Genomic DNA, 18418 nt, shown 5'->3' on the forward strand with positions numbered 1-18418 from the left:
CTGGAAGTGCTGCCAGCTGAGCCAGGGGCTGGGCCTGGGGGGGACTCCTGTGCCGCCATTGCTCTCTCAGGGCAAATGCCGTGCATGCAACACCAAGGAAATGTAATGAGCACTGCCTCAGGGATTTCATACAGACAAAAAGGCAAAATGGAACAAACTTTGGTTTAATGATAAACACAGATGATATCTCAACAAAGGCAAAATGTGAAAAGTTGAAGCATAGCAAACACCAAACCTCTTACATTTACCGCTAAATCTAATACTACTAATACATCTTTATTAATACTAATGTATCTTAACTAATAAACTGGGAGATTCCTATCAGGTAAACTAATAGAAGAATAAACAATCCTAAATCTAACAAAGCAATCTTATTTCTATGTAGTCCTCCAGACACCTAACTCTTGCTAGTCCTGGACAATTGCTGGGCTAATTTGGTCATTTCTTTTTGGGGAGAGGCTGTGCATCCTTGCGTGGGCGATGTCTTCTCCTGTGCGTGTTCCTCTCCTTGATGGTTGCAAACTCCCTGGAAGACAGGAAACAAACCATGGATTGTTAACTTCATACACACCGAGATCAAGTGTGTATGAAGTGCATACAAGTGTTGAGATCTCCATTTTTTGATGAATTTCTGTCTTTTCAGGCTGACACATTTATTAAGTGATCAGCACCATGAGTCTGATCTTGCTGGTTACAATTCTTTGAAATGTCTTCCTCCTTTTGCTTGATCCTAGGTTTAATTGGATCAGCAGCATCAAAGCAAGCTTTGATGCATGTGTTCCTGCTTGTATGAACTGTGTCTTGTTGGGGCATGGCAAGGTTTCACTGGGAATGCTGGGTTTGAACGAAGCTGTTTGGGTGTCAAGTGGGCTGTAAGCTTGAGCAGGGCTGCCAGGGGCCATCCTGCAAGTGGCCTCAGCTTGCCCTGTGGTGCCTTTGGAAAGGGTCAGCGTGCTTTAGGCCAAAGGGGCAGCTGGGAGCAGAAGGAGGAGGAGCTTGCGCACCGTTGGCACTGCCCGCACGGAAAGGGGCCTCCCGCCGGCTGGGGCGGCTGGCGCGGTTGGCAGCAGGGACACTCCGCGCTGCCAGCCCGCTTGCGGCTTCTCTTCCCGGTCTCCCCTGTCTCCTTCCTGGGAGGGCTTTTCCTCCTCTTCCGTTTGCCCAGAGTCTGGAAATCAAAGAATCCTTATCAGTGCTTCCTTCCTCCCAGAAAGCTGAGACGCTCACAGCGTCCACCCCAAAAATCTATCGGCCTAAGCAATTTCTTCCAAACCCCGAAGAGCTGAGAAAAGGGCTGGATATGGCAGTGGGCTGCGGCAGGCTGCCAACCCAGCACTTGGAGGAAAATACTCCCCTTTCCTACAGCTCTAAGGGGGTGGGATAAATACGTGGCTATCTCTAGTTCTACATGTCTTATTTCTACCTCTCTGCCTAACATCTATTTATCTCTGGTTTTCCTCCCCACATGTCTAGGGCATGGATTTTACATTCAATCACACTAGTGAAGACACATGATTACCCATTTTCTGCTACCCAAAATAATCTCTCTCTCTCCCTCTCTCTGTCTCTCTCTGTGAAGCAAATTGCTGTTTGCTGGTAAGGAAAGTATTAAAGGTGCCATAGCACCAGCAGCTCCTTCTTGAGGATACACTGGGGTGCTACAAAAGATCTCTAAAATTTGGCAGCATCTCCATGAAGGCGGCCCATATGGCTGATGTTAGCAAGCAGTGGGGAATGAAGGGTCTGATAGGAATCTGAGGGTGCCAGCCCTTGAGAAATCGATTTGTAGAGAGTCAAAGCCCATTTTGGTGGCGATGCTGCTTCGTTTGGTCAAGGTTATGCTCCACAATTCTGTATTTCAGGGCAGCAGCACAAGAAAGCCCCGGGCAGCACCTGCTGCGCCTCTCCTGCTGCGTGGGACCAAGGGAGCCAGGCAAAGCGGTGTCTGGCATGGCTTGCAGCAGGGTTTGTGCCCTTCTGCCCATTTCTTGACCCTGCTGGCATGTCTGGATTTTCTTCCCACTCACCTGAGCAAGAGTGCTGCTGGCAAGTTTCTGCTCTTTTTTCCAGCAGTAGTAGTACTCCACACACTGTGCCACGGTCTTACTTGGGATCTGTTGTGAAAAGCAAAAGAAGGAATCTGAAATGGCCATCCTGTAGGGTGCATTGGAGAACAATGAGAATACAGAGTAAAGTAGGAATTAAAGTCATGGAGAAAATTGAGGAGGGTGTAAAATGAAATCAATATGCAGGAGTCAGAGAGGCATTATGCAATGTAATAAACCGAGTCTTATGCTACGTGGTAACACATATAATGCACAGATCAACACCAAGTCCCCCTAGCAGAGTTCTTCTTTGCCCTGTTCACTGCGGTTATCCCAGCACAAGGTGTTGTGGAAGCAACAGCACACCTGGGAGACAAGTCTGACAGAACAGAGCTTTGTCTTCCAAAACAGCCTGGAGAGAAGGGCTGCAGAGGCAGGATCATCATTTTCACGCAGGCCTTCCATGTCCTGTTCTGTGACTACTTTAACAGTTTTGGTACTTGAGAAGAGAGGGACATAGGTGCAGTATTTGGTACCAGCAATAATTAACATGTCCCTTCTGATGATCTGCCAAGGTGAGGTATGTCCTGTGGCTTTACCTGCTTCTGGATGAGATGGAAATCCTTGCCGTAGGTGTGGAAAGCCTTTTGGAAGGCCTCCTTCTCCTCAGGTGTCCATCTATCTGAGCCTGGCAAGAAAAAGCAGCAGCTGAATTGATCCCTCTAGCCACTTGAAGCAGATCCCACTGGCTGCCGAAAGCAAGCTGGCACCAGCCATCATTCACGTGTGTGCATGTCTGCTCCCTCAGAAGGTGATGAAGACGAGAGCAGGCATTCCCCAGGGAAAAAAGCATGGAAAACGAGTCAAGCTGAAGGAGTAGATGCTGGTGCTTTCCCCATCCCCAGAGAAGGCGAGATCTTGTGCTGGTTCAAAGCACAACTAATTGAAGCAGAAATGCTTGACACGGCCATTAAGGGCACGGCAGCATGTGTCAGTGAAGGAAGAAGCTGGGCTTAGGTTACCTGCATAATGATAATCAGCCAAGGGATGGTCTTGAGCTGTTGGAGGCCCCCCCGAGAGCAACATCTCCAGAGCCTCCTGCAAGATGCAAGGGAAAAAGGCTTGAGCTGCCCCACAACACAAAAAAGGAGCCAAACCCCACCCATGCTGCTTTCAGCCGCTTTGCCTCTTCAGCTGAGGATTCAGGCCCCTGCCTCTCATGTGGGTCAAAGATTGTGCTTTGCTCCCAGTCCCTTGTTTCTGCTGCCCAGCCCTTGGCTCCTGCTCCCCAAGGGTAGCATTTTCCTCTCTAACTCCATGATTTTGCTCCTCCTGCACCCCAAATTGCCTCAGCTGACTGCGGCTTCTGGGAATTGTCCCTCAAAATGTCTTCGAGAACACAGATCTCCAGGAGGTTTTCAAGGCAGCAGGCTGCAGGACCCTGCGCCGCTGCCTCCAGGAGAGATCTTGTCCCTGCTGGAGCCATTTGGGCTCAGCCCTGCCGCAGCTGGATGAGACACAGCAGGCAGCGAGTGCTCTGCTGCTTGTGAAATCCCTTCTTCAAGGAGCAGTCAAGAAAGGCTGTCCCGCTGCCCGGGCCTTATCAATTCCCTGCCCACTCTTGCCCGCGCCCAAACAGCCGCTTCCTACCGGAACGCTGCCGCCAGCCTGGTGCAGGCAGTGCAGGGCGAGCTCCAGCTGAGCTGCTGCCCCGGGAAGGCCACGGGAGCTGGCCATGTCCAACAGTTCTCTGACTGCAAGCACAACAAAAACCCACCCAAAGTCAGTCTTGAGCCAGCAAAGTGGAAGGCTTGCCATACAAGGCAGAAGGAAAGCACAAGAGCTAAAGCCTGCAGCTTGGAGAGCACGAAAGGGAGAGCAAAGCAAGGGGCAGCTGAAGCAAGGGCCCACCTAGTGCTGCCTCTCCCTTCCAAGCAGTTTTTGTCATAAGGAGTGGGGGCCAATCTCCCCTCTTCCAGTGGCACATGCCTCTGAACCATTTCGATAGCAGCACAGTTGCTCTTTTTCCTGCTCGGCTGCAGAAGCAGAGCATTGTCCTTACGCCTACCACTTCCACAAGGGAAGATGGGCATGACAAGGAGAGAAGCAGAGCCTGCCAAAAGCTGCCTTTTTACCCAAAAAACAGCACTTTACATGCCTGACTATCTCAAGAGTGGAAGGAAAGCTAGACAGCTACCTCTGTCCGGTTTTTCCAGGTCAGGGTCGTCTTCCTCCAAGGGCTTCCAGACCAGGGTTGCAGGCTCTTCATCCTCACTTGGCGGCCCGGTCTGCACCTCGGGGAGCTCAGCCTGAAAGTCACTGCCAACATTGATGTGTCTAGAGGAAGAAGGAGGTGGACGTAAGAAAGGCAAGTGGTCAAGAGACACCTGGTGTGCAGCCACAGCCTTGGACCAATCCCACCGTGACTCTGAAAGAGCAGTTGTCCTGCTCGCCATCCCTCAAGTTTGCTGTCCTTTAACCCTAGGCCAAAACTCACGGCTTAGTGAGGACTCTTGCTTTCCTCTTCATTGTGCCTCTCCTTTCCACCTGAAAGAGATCAAAACAACGCTCCAGATGAAACTCATTCTGCCAAGATGTGTCGGTAGCCTTGCTTCTCATCCTCACCACTGAAAAGTCCCAGCTCCTCTCCATTAGGTGTCATTGCTGTGTTTTTCACTTGGAATGTCTGAGGCAGGTCCCTCTAGCAGTCTGCAGCTTCCTGAAGAAGGAAAGCTGAAGGGCAGGCACTAGAGTGCCTTGAGTCTTGGGGTCAGTGAGAAGAGCCAAGAGGATGCATGGAAGATGCACTACTGCAGGCTTGGGTTGGATGGAAGGAAAAGGTTCTTCAGCCAGAGGCGGCTTGGGCACTGGAAGTGCCTCCCCAGGGAAGGGCTCCCAGCACCAAGGCTGAGAGAGCTCCAAAAGTCTTTGGACACTGCTCTTGGGCACAGGCTGGGATTCTTAAGGCTGTCCTGAGCAGGCCCAGGTGCTGGGCTCCATGATCTCTGGGAGTCCCTTCCAGCCCAGAAAATGCTGTGATACTGTGATTGTGTTCCTGAGAAGCACCACTCAAGAGGGCATCTCACAGCTGCCTCTGACCGTGAGGCAGAGCCAGCCCTACACACATTGAACAACACAGACAAATCTAGAGCAATATCTCTCTGGAAAAGAGATGCAAGGCAGGTGGAAAAAAATCAAAAAAGCTATGAAAATAGAATATTGTTCCAGTGTCTGGAAGTGATGTAAGTATGTGAGTACAAAAGAATTGCTGCAACCAGATCATTTTGGAGGATGAAAGCCAGTATTGCAGGACAAGCCCAGCAAACTCCTTGCATGCTCTGATGGGCAGGCATCCCAGAGGAGAAGTCCCATCCTTCTGGTTTTTGAAGCTTTGCAGCAGGTGTGACCAGAGTGAGGGCGTAACAGGACTTGTGGACACTGAACCCCTGAATTCCTTCGGAATGACCAGTTGGTTTTGGGGTCACCACAACGTAGTTTTAGGACTTAAATGGGTGCCACGAACGTCTAATCAGGCGATCAGTAAAGGAGAATCTGCAAGTGCACCGTGACAGCTCCCTACGTCCTCTATGGAAAGGCCTGTATTTCCCCTGGAGGCAGCATTATTCCTGGAGAAGTTGCAGCCTGCTTTCATGTGCAACCTCTTCTGGGGAAAGTGACCACGCACCGTGTCTGTGGTGGTTGGTGGCAGAGCCAGCTGGAGCCTCCTGCCGTTCTGTGAGTGCTTTGGGGGCCCACGGGGATTTTCTTACCTTGCTCAGTGCCAAAGTGCTGTGGGGGTGCCTGGCAGCAGACGAGGAGATGAGGATGTCGCTGCAGAGGCCAGCTGTGGCGCTGAGTGCAGAAGGTGGCTGCTGAGGGACAGCCCAGGAGCAGATGCTGCAGCTGCTGCTCCAGCGCTGCTCCACCAGTGTTCCACCAACGGCCGCAGGAGCAGCAGACAAGGGCAGTTGCTACGGGCACAGCCCAACATTCCATGCAGAACCCCAGGGGAACCATGGGACAGAAACAGGGACAGGCCACCTTTGCCCCTTCTACTTCTTCTGCTGCAAGTTTGCTCTGAGGAGCTCCCCATTGGGGCTTTTCCCCTCAGTCCTCTGGACATGGAAAAGCAGAGCCAGGACAGCTCTGGCTCTCCTCTGTGCTTCTCTGTAAGGTGCCTGCAGCTGAACAGGCACAGGAGCTGGCTCTGTCCAAGGGTCCATTCCACATTTCCTGCACTGCAGAACCACAAGGACTCCTGCCGCTGCCTTTCCTGTGGCTCTGAGAGGAGCTAGAGCTTGCAAATTGTTCCGTGCAGAACCAAGTGCAAAGCTTTCTCTCCAAGTGGCGGCATTCATCCTGCCCCCTTTCTCAATTGTCTGGTGCCCAATAATGTCACTTGATATTTTCCCTCCTTTGGCCAGCTGAGCTGGTCTCTCACCTCAACACTCCTTCCCTGAAACTTGGAGAAACGGGATGTTTCTCAGGGCAGCTGATGGGGACACACACACTGGGGCAGTGCACCAGCATTGCTGTAGTCAACACGTCATGCAGAATTTCTAGGTCTCTCTTCCAGCTCCCTTGAAGAAGGGGGAATGTTCATCTCTACTACTCTGGCATTCCTCTAAGGAAGGAACACCAAGAGAATTTCTTTTCCACACTAATGGCCTTCACCTTTGTTGGAATACTTAGGTGCCAGATATGGCAAAACCCAGCCACTTGTACTGCTTCCCTGCCTAAGGTTTAAGCAAAAGCAAATCTTGCTTCCTTCCCAGCCTGCATGTTACACCCACACCAGCCACCTGCTGGGAAAACATCTGGAATGAGGCCCACTGCAATGCAGATACTTTGTAGGCTCCAGATCCCACCTGCACTGGCTCCAGCAGGCAAGGGCAAGCTTTGGTCACTTCCCAGAAGCAGCCTGGCCATTCCCCCCTGCCTCGGCCCCTCGCCATCCTCCACAGCCCCTGCTGCCAAAGCCTTGCTAGGCAGAGCCATTTGCTGGGCTCGGTAAAAGAGTGACTTGGATTCTTCTTTGGCGCAAATACCAAAGCTGTGAGAAGTGAGAGGATCAGGTTCACAGCTGCTCTGCTTTAGCTACGGACATTACTGGAGGCTCAGAGACTGGTCCTTTAAAGAGAAACTGAATCTGAACTCCTGGTGTCTTTGTAGTGCATGTGGATATTTCTTTTCTAGAATCAGAGAGGTTAGAAAAGTCCTCCAAGGTGCTCAAGTCCATCTGTCCCCCAAAATGAAACAAAGTTATGTTGCTGGGCAACCAAAAGGCCTCAACCCACTACTTTTATCCCAGCAAGTACAGTGAGACAAGGGCACTCCTTTAGATCCTGTGCACTGAATTCAGCAAAGCCTCCCCAGCCACTCCCAGCTGAGATGTTCAGGACTCAAAGGAGGAAGCTCCACCATGATTTCATTGGCAGTAATGGGGACACGCCTCTGGAAGTGCTGCCAGCTGAGCCAGGGGCTGGGCCTGGGGGGGACTCCTGTGCCGCCATTGCTCTCTCAGGGCAAATGCCGTGTTTCCAACACCAAGGAAATGTAAGGAATACTGCCTCCAGGAATTTAATACAGACAAGAAGGCAAAATGGAACAAACTTTGGTTTAATGATACAGACAGATCGTGCCTCAACAAAGACAAAAAGTGGAAAGTTGAAGCATAACAAACACCAAACCTTTTACATTTATTGCTAAATCTAACACTACTAATACATCTTTAAAATACCAATGTATCTTAACTAATAAACAGAGAGATTCCTAACAGGTAAACTAAAAGAAGAATAAACAATCCTAAAAACTTGAAAAACAATCTTATTTCTATCTAGTCCTCTTGACGCCTAACTCTTGCTAGCCTGGGGCAAATGCAGGGCTAATTTGGCCTTTTCTTCTTGGGGAGAGGCTGTGCATCCTTGCGTGGGCGATGTCTTCTCCTGTGCTTGTTCCTCTCCTTGATGGTTTCAAACTCCCTGGAAGACAGGAAACAAACCATGCATTGTTAACTTCATACACACCATTAAGCCAAGCGCCGAGATCTCCCTTTTTGGATGAATTTCCATCTTTTCAGGCTGTTACGTATTTATTAAATTGATCAGCACCATGAGTCTGATCTTGCTGGTTTCAACTCTTTGAAATGTCTTCCTCCTTTTGCTTGATCCTAGGTTTAATTGGATCAGCAGCATCAAAGCAAGCTTTGATGCATGTGTTCCTGCTTGTATGAACTGTGTCTTGTTGGGGCATGGCAAGGTTTCACTGGGAATGCTGGGTTTGAACGAAGCTGTTTGGGTTCCAAGTGGGCTCTAAGCTTGAGCAGGGCTGCCAGGGGCCATCCTGCAAGTGGCCTCAGCTTGCCCTGTGGTGCCTTTGGAAAGGGTCAGCGTGCTTTAGGCCAAAGGGGCAGCTGGGAGCAGAAGGAGGAGGAGCTCGCGCACCGTTGGCACTGCCCGCACGGAAAGGGGCCTCCCGCCGGCTGGGGCGGCTGGCGCGGTTGGCAGCAGGGACACTCCGCGCTGCCAGCCCGCTTGCGGCTTCTCTTCCCTGTCTCCCCTGTCTCCTTCCTGGGAGGGCTTTTCCTCCTCTTCCGTTTGCCTGCAGTCTGGAAATCAAAGAATCCTTATCAGTGCTTCCTTCCTCTCAGAAAGCTGGAATTTGCAGCATCCACCCCAAAAATCTATTGGCCTAAGCAAATTCTTCCAAACCGCGAAGAGCAGAAAAGGGCTGGATAGGGCAGTGGGCTGCGGCAGGCTGCCAACCCAGCACTTGGAGGAAAGTACTCCCCTTTCCTACAGCTCTAAGGGGGTGGGATAAATACGTGGCTATCTCTAGTTCTACATGTTTTATTTATAACCCTCTGCCTAACATCTCTGTTTTTCCTCCCCACATGTATAGGGCATGTGTTTTACATTCAATCACACTAGTGAAGACACATGATTACCCACTTTGTACTACCCAAAATAATCTCTCTCTCTCTCTCTCTCTCTCTGTGTGAAGCAAATTGCTGTTTGCCGGTAAGGAAAGTATTAAAGGTGCCATGGCACTGGCAGCTGCTTCTTGGGGTACACTGGGGTGCTACAAAAGATCCCTGAAAATCTGCAGCATCTCCATGAAGGCAGCTCAGATGGCTGATGTTAGCAAGCAGTGGGGAATGAAGGGTCTGATAGGAATCTGAGGGTGCCAGCCCTTGAGAAACCGATTTGTAGAGAGTCAAAGCCCATTCTGGTGGTAGTGCTGTTTTGTTGGGTCAAAGTTACACTCCAGAATTCCATATTTTAGGGTAGCAGCACAATGAAGCCCTGGGCAGCATCTGCTGTGCCTTTCCCAGTGCATGGGGCTATGATTGGTGTTAACAGTCACAGCTAGAAAATCTGCCTTCCGATTGCCCTCTACAATGGGACCAGGAAGGTCCACGTGTGACCTGATGTGCATAATATGAAATGGTTGCTCTCGGTTGTAGAATTGCATTTTATTTAAATGGTATGCTCTGTACCACCCCTTCAAAATGTATGGTATATCCCAAGCCTGTGGTCCTTCCCTGAACCATCATGAATCTGTAATCCCATTGGCCCAAGTCTGATTCCGAGACCATTTTCAATCCCCCTCTTAAACAGTGTGAGCGAGACCAGTCGCCCTCTTAGCCTTTCCCCTTTCTTAGCCCTTCTCTCTGCCTCATGCCCCTTCCCTCGCCTAGGCTCCCCCTCCTTCCCCCTCCCCCTTCTCTCTCAGTAACCATTCTGTTGCCGGGGATGGGACCCCCAATAAACCCTCATCAAATCAGCACTCTCCGAAGCCGTGTGGAGTCTCCTTGCCTGCCTGCTGCTGCCAGCAAACTCACAGCCTAGGGGGCCGTCTGGGGACTCCCCAGGGTGCCCCTCCCAAAAGCGAACCACAACACTCGGTGGAAGACAAACCCTACAAAATCACAGAGCAAGCAAAATAATTGTTGATTAGACATTTCTTTTAGCATGGAGTGTTCTGCCCTTTCAGCTCTCCCAGCAACATAGGCCAAATCAGTGACTAGATTAAAAGGTTGTTGGAATTTTTTTAATGCTCTGACAACAGCAGCCAACTCAGCAATTTGAGGGTTCCTTCAACGGCTTGTACATCAGACTCCCACTTCTGAGTGTTTGGATCCTTCCAAGTGATAACCGATTTATGTGATTTTCCAGAGCCATCTGTAAAAACTGTGTGGGCTTTAAGAAGAACCTTACTTTTTAGAGAATTTGGGACTAGATGGAATGTTTCTTTTAGTAGCTTGTGTTTTGGATAATGAATAGAGACTTGTTCGGGATAGCTGTCTAAAGCAAACTGAAGGTGTTCACTTGTCTGTAATAGGGATCCTAATTTGTTTAGTTGAAATGCTGGATAAATGTATGTTGGATCACACGCTGCAGGAGTTTGGAGGTGGTTCCTGCCTTTAATGATTAATTGAGCTAAAAGCTCTTGAGGGATTGTAATAGTTTTTTTGGGTTAGTGTGGCAAAAATACCCATTCTATAATTAACAATTGATCTGTAGAAGACGGGTCCCACTGAAAAAGTTGTGCCTGGAAATGTGGGGATTTACCAAGAATAGCAAACTGGGAGGTTAGAGAGCGGTCAACGCGGTGTGCTTTTCGAGATGAGATAGCAGGTGCTACCTTTCGCAGCGCGTCGTGGGCATCTGGAGTTAAGATGTGCTGGGAAGTCAGGTCATGGCTCCCCTTCAGTAGGTTGAACAAAGGGGACAGCTCTTCTCTCGTGAGTCCAAGCAGTGGTCGGATCCAGGTGATGGAGCCACAAAACGGCTGTAAGTCCCTTAGCACTTGAGCCTTATCTTTGATGGAGAAACTTTGGGGAATAATGTCTCGCCTGCTGATTAGGAATCCGAGGTATTTCCATGGGGAGGTGTACTGGGTTTTTCAGGAGCAATATCAAAACCTGCATCTTCAGCTGCTGTCATAGTCTTTCTGATCCCTGTGTTAAGGTAAGTCTTGTCTTGGGAGCAAAGTAAAATTTTGTCCATATAATGTAGAATTATAGCCTCAGGGAAGGCTTTCCTGATTGGAGATATAATCCCAGCCAGAAACATTTGACAAAAAACATTGGCTGAAGAAGACCATATGCAATCTCACTGTTCTAAGAAATTGAGGGACTTAAGAGATTATCCAAGTGGAGAATCAACCCTCAGAGAATTGAAGGGGTCAGGGGCTTTTCTTCTTGGGGCACAAAAACCATCTTCAAGAGCCCTTGATAAAATCAAGAATAGGACCCCAAGAACAATTAATGGAATTTTTAGTAGACACAGGAGCAGAGACAACTTGTTTAACTGAAAAACCAAATGGATGTGCCATAAGCAAAGACACTGTCAATATTTGTGCTGCTAAAGGGGAATCCTTCCCCATTCCCATCATTAAGAATGTCACTATAAAGGGTAGTGGACTAACCAAAAAGGAAGATTTGTTTTTCTACCTCAAGCAGGTAACAACTTACTTGGCTAGGATCTCCAGATACCTTTGAAAGTCGGAGTAGTTCACAAGAAGGAAAGATAAAGGTCAAATTGGTTACTTTATCCACGCAAGATGAACAACTGATTAATCCTACAGTGTAGGCCCAACCAGGTAACAGGGATAAAATGAACATTACACCCATCATAATTAATCTCCTTCCAGACATTAAACTACCAAAAGTACCCCAGCACCCCCTTACAAAGACCAAAAGGTATTGGCTAAAACCCATAACAACTGAGCTGTGACATGATAATATTCTAGAGCCATGTACTTCCACATACAACACCCCATTCTTGCTATTAAAAAGCCTGACAATGGCTACAGGCTAGTTCAAGACCTACGTGAAGTAAATAAAAGAGTGCAAGCTGTGTGCTCATTAGTACAAAACCCTTACACCTTGTTAAGTTATCACCTACGCACTCTTGGTTCTCAGTAACTGACCTGAAGGATGCATTTTGGTCATGCCCTGTAGATTCTCCTTCTAGACACCTGTTTGCTTCCACCTGGGAAGATCCAGACACTGGAAGGAAACAGCAGCTCACCTGGACCTGGCGGCTGCAAGGGTACATGGAGTCTCCCACACTCTTCGGTCAGGCCTTGGAGAGCCTGTTCATTTCCTTTTCTCCACCCTCAGGAATACAAGTAACACAGTATGTAGATGACATACTACTCTCCAGAGAAAAAGAATCCACTGTAAAATTAGGCACCATTCAATTACTGAACCTTCTAGGAGAGAATGGACTAAGAGTATCTAAATCCAAATTACAATTTGTTAAAGCGGAAGTAAAATATTTCACACATGTAATTGGTCATGGTACCAGAAAATTGAGTACTGAAAAGATAGAAGGAATTTTAAATTTACAACCTCCCCAAGCAAAGAGCGAGGTTAGACAATTATTAGGCTTAATGAGATACTGTAGAATATGGATTGATGAATACACACAAAGTATCACAATTTTATATGAAAAATTAACTACATCAGAACCTATTAATTGGACCCAAGAGGATAATAAAAACTTAGAAAATTTAAAGCAAAAGATGATTCAGACCCCAGTTCTCTTTCTTCCTTCACTAGAAGAAGATTTTCACCTATATATTAAACCTATATAGGAATTACTTATGGGGTCTTGGCCCAAGAGTGGTCAGGATTCCATAAACCTGTAGCCTACTTGTCCATATTGTTGGTCCCTCTGTCCCAAGGATGGCAAACATGCATCCAATCAATCACTGCAGCAGCCATCCTAGTAACAGCCAGCCAAAAAAACTTATATTTGAGAGAAATCTGATAGAATACATATCACACTCCATCCAAACCATTCTTAAACAACGAGCAGCCGAATGGCTAACAGACTCTCATATTATACAATATGGGAGCACCCTCATCCATTCCACAAATGTAACCCTGAAAACAACCACCCACACCAATCCCACACAGTTCCTATGTGGAATCCCCAAAAACAAGATCTCATGCACAACTGCATAGTTTTTATAAACCTGCAAACAAAAATTCGAGAAGACCTCCTAGAGAGCCCATTAGCTGAAGGAGAAATCCTGTTCATTGACCGATCATCTAGAGTTGTAAGTGGAAAGAGGTCCTCTGGATACTCCACCAGAGATGGAAAAGAACTGTACATGTTAGAAAAGGAAAACTACCACCTTCCTGGTCTACCCAGGTAAGTGAATCAGATGCTTTGGAAAAAGCATTGCACAGACTAGATGGAGGTATTGGAACCATTTATACTGACTCTAAATATGCATATGGAGTAGTCCACACATTCGGGAAAAGCTGGGCTGAAAGAGGGTTTCCCACATCTAAGGGCAAAGACGTTTTACACAAAGAACTTATATTAAAAATTTTAGAGGCACTTAAGTTACCGAAAGAAATTGCAATGGTACATGTTCCAGGTCATCAAAAGGGATCTCTGGAGAAACTAGAGGAAACATCCTAGCAGACCATGCTGCAAAGGAGGCTGCTTTTGAGGGGGAAGTAAAGGTATACAGATTTTATCCAAGACACACACCCGAGAGTACACCAGACAACACTCTTCCCATCCCTATTTTTAAAGACGATGAAAAACAGAAACTCATATCACTAGGTGGAAAGGAAGATTCTGAGGGACGGTGGCATCTTCCTGATGGCCACCAAATGTTAAATAAAGAGCTCACTCGAGAAATTTTACAGAACTTCCACCAATCCACGCACTGGGGATCTAAAGCTTTAGCAGGTCACTTTCTTCAAAATTTTGGATGTCGGGGAATTGATGAATTAGCTAATCAAATTACCATAGGTTGGATAATTTGCCAAAAAGTCAACAGAAAATTAATGAGGAGAATGAGACCTGGAAGAATTGAAATTGCAATTAGACCCTTCCAAAGTATTCAAATTGATTTCACAGAAATGCCCCATGCCCAAAGATGGAAGTATTTCTTAGTGATTGTAGATCACCTTACCAATGGGGTTGAAGCATTTCCAACTGTTAATGCCACTGCTCAAACAGTAAGTAAGGTAATCCTAGAACAGACAGTCCCAAGATATGGAATTATAAATAACATTGATTCAGACCAAAGTACCCATTTTACATCATTAGTATTGCAACAATTGGCTCAATAATTTGAAATAACTTGGAAATTACATACCCCTGGCACCCTCAAAGTTCGGGAAGGGTAGAACGCATGAATCAGACTATTAGAACAACCTGGACCAAACTGATGTTAGAAATGAAGTGGACTCGGATAAAGTGCCTACCCCTTGCCCTTCTCAGAATCCAGAGCCAACCCAGAGCTGACTTAGGTTGTTCCCCATATGAAATGTCATACGGGCTTTCCTATTTAGCCACCCCGCATCAAGTAACTGCCAAGGAGTGAGGAAATATAAATGTGCAAAGGTATATTCAAATGATTGCCCAGAATCTAAAAGACTTAATGCAGAGAGGTCTTGTACCCCAGAACGTTCCTTTAGACTTCTATTTACATAAGATCTGCCCCGGAGACTAGGTACTTATTAAATGCTGGAAGGAACAATCCCTGACTCCATCGGGGGAAGGTCCATTCCAAGTTCAATTGACCACAGAGACAGCCATCCGAGCACAGGAAAAAGGGTGCACTTCCGTCAGTCGGGTAAAAGGTCCAGTAACACCACTGCAAGATAACGAGAAACCTCCATGAACTACTCTCTACAACAGTCCTCCCCAGTGTTATCCCTGAAATTATTATATCAATTGTTATTCTCTCACTGTTTTACAGAAGAGAATCTAATGGATGTTGTAGTTACTATTTAACAAGTTATTACAAATTTTCAATTCCATTTCTCCACCAGTGAAGAGTATAATTTCCCTGAGGAATGACCTTTCCTCTCAATAACTACGTCTTTTTTTTTTTTTTTTTAAATTTCCTTGGGAGAAACAACATGAATAGAACCAAGGCCAGTTCCAGGTAGGACTTTCCTGCATTTAGGTCCCTTCCTGCATCCAGGTACACTCCCATGACAACCAAGGGGTTCGAACCCAGGAGAAAAACCAGAGAGGTTGCAAGGTCTGCACCACCTATCAGAGAGTACCACGGCACTTCTTCCCACTGACCCCTGAGCGAGGGAAGGGAAGGTGCGCCCTACTCCTCATACTCTCCCTCTGGATCCAGTAGATCCCCCTTGTCAGAGCCTTCGTCTGCTGCCACCAATGCTAACATACAGTGTACCTGACCAAAGGAAACTCCTACCTCATAAAACACTCATTCCAGGCACATACTTATGTAAATCCCTTTTGTTATAATATGATGACAGTGAATACATGCTGAGAATCAGGCAAAAAACAGTGGATTGGTAGAAATATTGGAAATGCAAACCAGAAAAGGAATGGAGAATGTCCTGATCAAGAGAATTGGCTATGTTTCAATTTTAATTATATAGCCTAAAAGGAAGATTTTTTTTAAAAAAGAAAAAAGCTTATGAAGTTGATTTGGTTCGAGAAGTTCTACTAACTGAAAGGGAGAAACAAAAAGAGGACAATCCACTAGCTACCAATAAAAACTTATTTATTGTTTTAGCAGAACAAATTAGTAAAAATCAAAATATAACCAATTGTTGGGTTTGTGGAGGCACCTTCAAATCAGAAGCCTGGCCTCAGCAAGGAGTCAGTACTGGACCCCTCAAACGACTTAAACTAAATTATTTCCCCTCCCAAACTCCAAGAGATCAAGACAATTGGCTATTGAGGGACACAGTTCTTGGAGAAGAATGTATCTGGAGAAAAGGAAAAAGGTACACTGAGGAAGTTGTAGAAACTACCTGTAAAAGATATTTACTAACTGAGGATCACAAGACGTGGTGGATACGTAGCAAACCAGATACCTTTTGGTCAAAGAAGAAAATCAGAAACAAGAACTGCATATTACATCCCAATGAACAACTTCATTAGTGCTGGGACCTTAAAAGTCAGCCTTATTCAGTATTACCCCAAGTTTCTAAGTATTGGACCTCCACTTTTATCACTCCTTCACATTTTTGGGAGGCCTCCCCAAGGTTTATACTGGAATTGTGGGCAAAGAGCATATTCTAAACTCCCTTCTCACTGGTGTGGCAATTGTACCTTAGGAGCAATACGACCTAGCCCCTTTCTACTATCAGAAGCAGCTGGAAACCAACTCGGAGTTTCCCATGATGATAAATTAAAGAGACAAAAAAGATGTGAAATAGAGGGAATGCAACAATGGGGCGAAGAAGAGTGGGCCACCAGAGAGAATTTTAGAAACTTACGGACCTGCCACTTGGGCTCAGGACGGGAGCTGGGGCTATCAAACTCCCATTTACATGCTAAATCACATTATTAGACTACAAGCCCTGATTCAAGTCATATCTAATCAGGCCAAGAGTGCAATTGATTTTTTCAACGCCCAACAGAAGCAAATGAAAACAGCTGTATATCAAAACTCTTTAGCCCTAGATTATTTATTAGCCAAAGAGGGTGGAATATGCGGCAAGTTCAATACATCAGACTGCTGTCTGCATATCGATGACCATGGTGAAACTATTACTAAAATTACCCAAAACATCAGAAAGCTTACACGTGTTCCAGTCCGGTTTTCCCTCACCTACACCTGAATAGTGGAAAAATATGTTCTCTGGGGAGTGGTGGAAGAAAGCCTTAATTATTTTTGGAGTTTCCTTAGTTAGCCCTCTCTTTCTCCCCTGCTTAATCCCATGTTTCATTCATCTAATTACCTCAGTAGTACAAAGCATGTTCGCTAGTCAAAATCTTCAAACGAGACAACATTCTATGCCTACTGTCAAGAAAATCATAAATCTCAATCCAATCAAAAGCGATAGGAAAACGGGTAAAACGGCCCAGCAAGTTTAGATTAATTTTAAACAATTAAACACTATCAACAAAGAACTTTTACATTTATGTAAATGCAAAAGCCAACGATTAACATAAGAGAAAGAGGGAGGAACTGTCATTTATAAAATCTCTTACATGGCTTTTGCATTTGTGACTGGTTTATATTTGTAACTGTTAATTAGCTTTTGCATTTATAACTGTTTAAAGTTACTAGTTTGATCAAATAAAAGTGTTCAAATTAATGAAGTAAATAATATAAAATCATTATCAAGTTATACTAGCTATTCAGTAGATCCCAACTGAATGTTTAACAGTCCTGTTAAAATAGGTAGCAAAATAAGAACTATATTATTTTTATAATCCTTTGTTCTTAACCTAATTACATTATTTGTAAATTTAATTATCTCTTTTTAGTAGCCTTATACTTTCAAAGGTCCCAGTGCAGTTTCCTCTCACCAACAGCATGCAGCATTTTACAGACAATTTCTAACCCACTCCAGGTTGAACTGGTAACTTGATGCCACAGCAATGGTGCATACTAATGAGAGAGCTTCCCATCAAAAACCTCAGAGATATCATCCCACCCCAGTGACGGCACACTCTGGGAAAGAAGATCTTACCCCATCATCTACTAGCACCAATCACCTGAGACTGTGGGGGCGGAACTGCAAGTACAGACTGAGGGGAGCGAGAACATCAAAGGGGCAGCCTGGCCTGAAGAGCTGCCTTTGCTGTCTTTTACTGTGACTGGGACTGTGACTTAGCTACAGCAGGGGACCCCACAGTGCAGATTTTGGTCAATATCTCTTTTTAGAGACCTTTTTCCAGATTTGAAATGCAGATGCAGACTAAGTGCATTCACTGCAATGCCCTTGGGTTCTTGCCTTGGGGCCAGACGCCAGTTCAGCTAGAGATTTCCTCAATCCTTGGGCCTGGGACTTTATCCTTTTTTCTTTCTTTCCTTTCTTCTTTTTCCTTACCTCCCTTTGTTTTTCCCCTTTAAATAAACACCCTATTTTTGTTCAAATTGCCAAAGCTGTATCTTTTTACCACATTCAGCAAATTTTCAGACTTCTTTGCCAGCTCCTCGGAGCAAAGCATGAAATTACTCCACCAAGGCAAGTATGTGTAGTACTCCCTTGTGTTGGCATCGGTTCCTGTGGCAGAACTTGTCTTCCCACTGGACACTCACCTGCGCCTGAGCCTGTGGAGAAGCCCGGCTCCCTCCCCCTCTGCCCACAGCAACACAGACACTCCCAACCTTTCCCAAGAGCTGCAACACAGCCACAGGCACAGCAGCATCCCCAGCAGTGACACCACTGCTCTGCTCCATTCTGCCCTGCTCTGCTCCTCTAGTCACAGCTGCAAGCCTGTATCTCCACAAGAGGCTGTGGCCTGGAGGCGAGGAAGGAAAAAGATCTTTGCTCACAAACCGTGCCACAGACCCCATCCATGGGTCTTCCCACATAGCAGAAACGCCTGACCATTCAGAAGCAAATTTAGAGCTTATTCACAGGGTGAGAACAAAAGGAAGCTTCCAACACG

General features: G+C 46.4%; 1 long non-coding RNA gene across 1 annotated transcript; it reads right to left on the minus strand.

Moving 5' to 3' along the window:
- Window positions 1-1101: 1101 nt before the first annotated feature.
- On the minus strand, window positions 1102-2702 carry LOC135291687 (uncharacterized). The gene is made up of 3 exons (XR_010354440.1): window positions 2645-2702; window positions 2028-2114; window positions 1102-1168 (listed from the first exon to the last, which is right to left on the minus strand). It is a non-coding gene; the product is annotated as an uncharacterized LOC135291687 (long non-coding RNA).
- Window positions 2703-18418: the final 15716 nt, after the last annotated feature.

This window comes from Passer domesticus, unplaced genomic scaffold (assembly GCF_036417665.1).
Source record: "Passer domesticus isolate bPasDom1 unplaced genomic scaffold, bPasDom1.hap1 HAP1_SCAFFOLD_102, whole genome shotgun sequence".
Lineage (NCBI taxonomy): Eukaryota > Metazoa > Chordata > Aves > Passeriformes > Passeridae > Passer > Passer domesticus.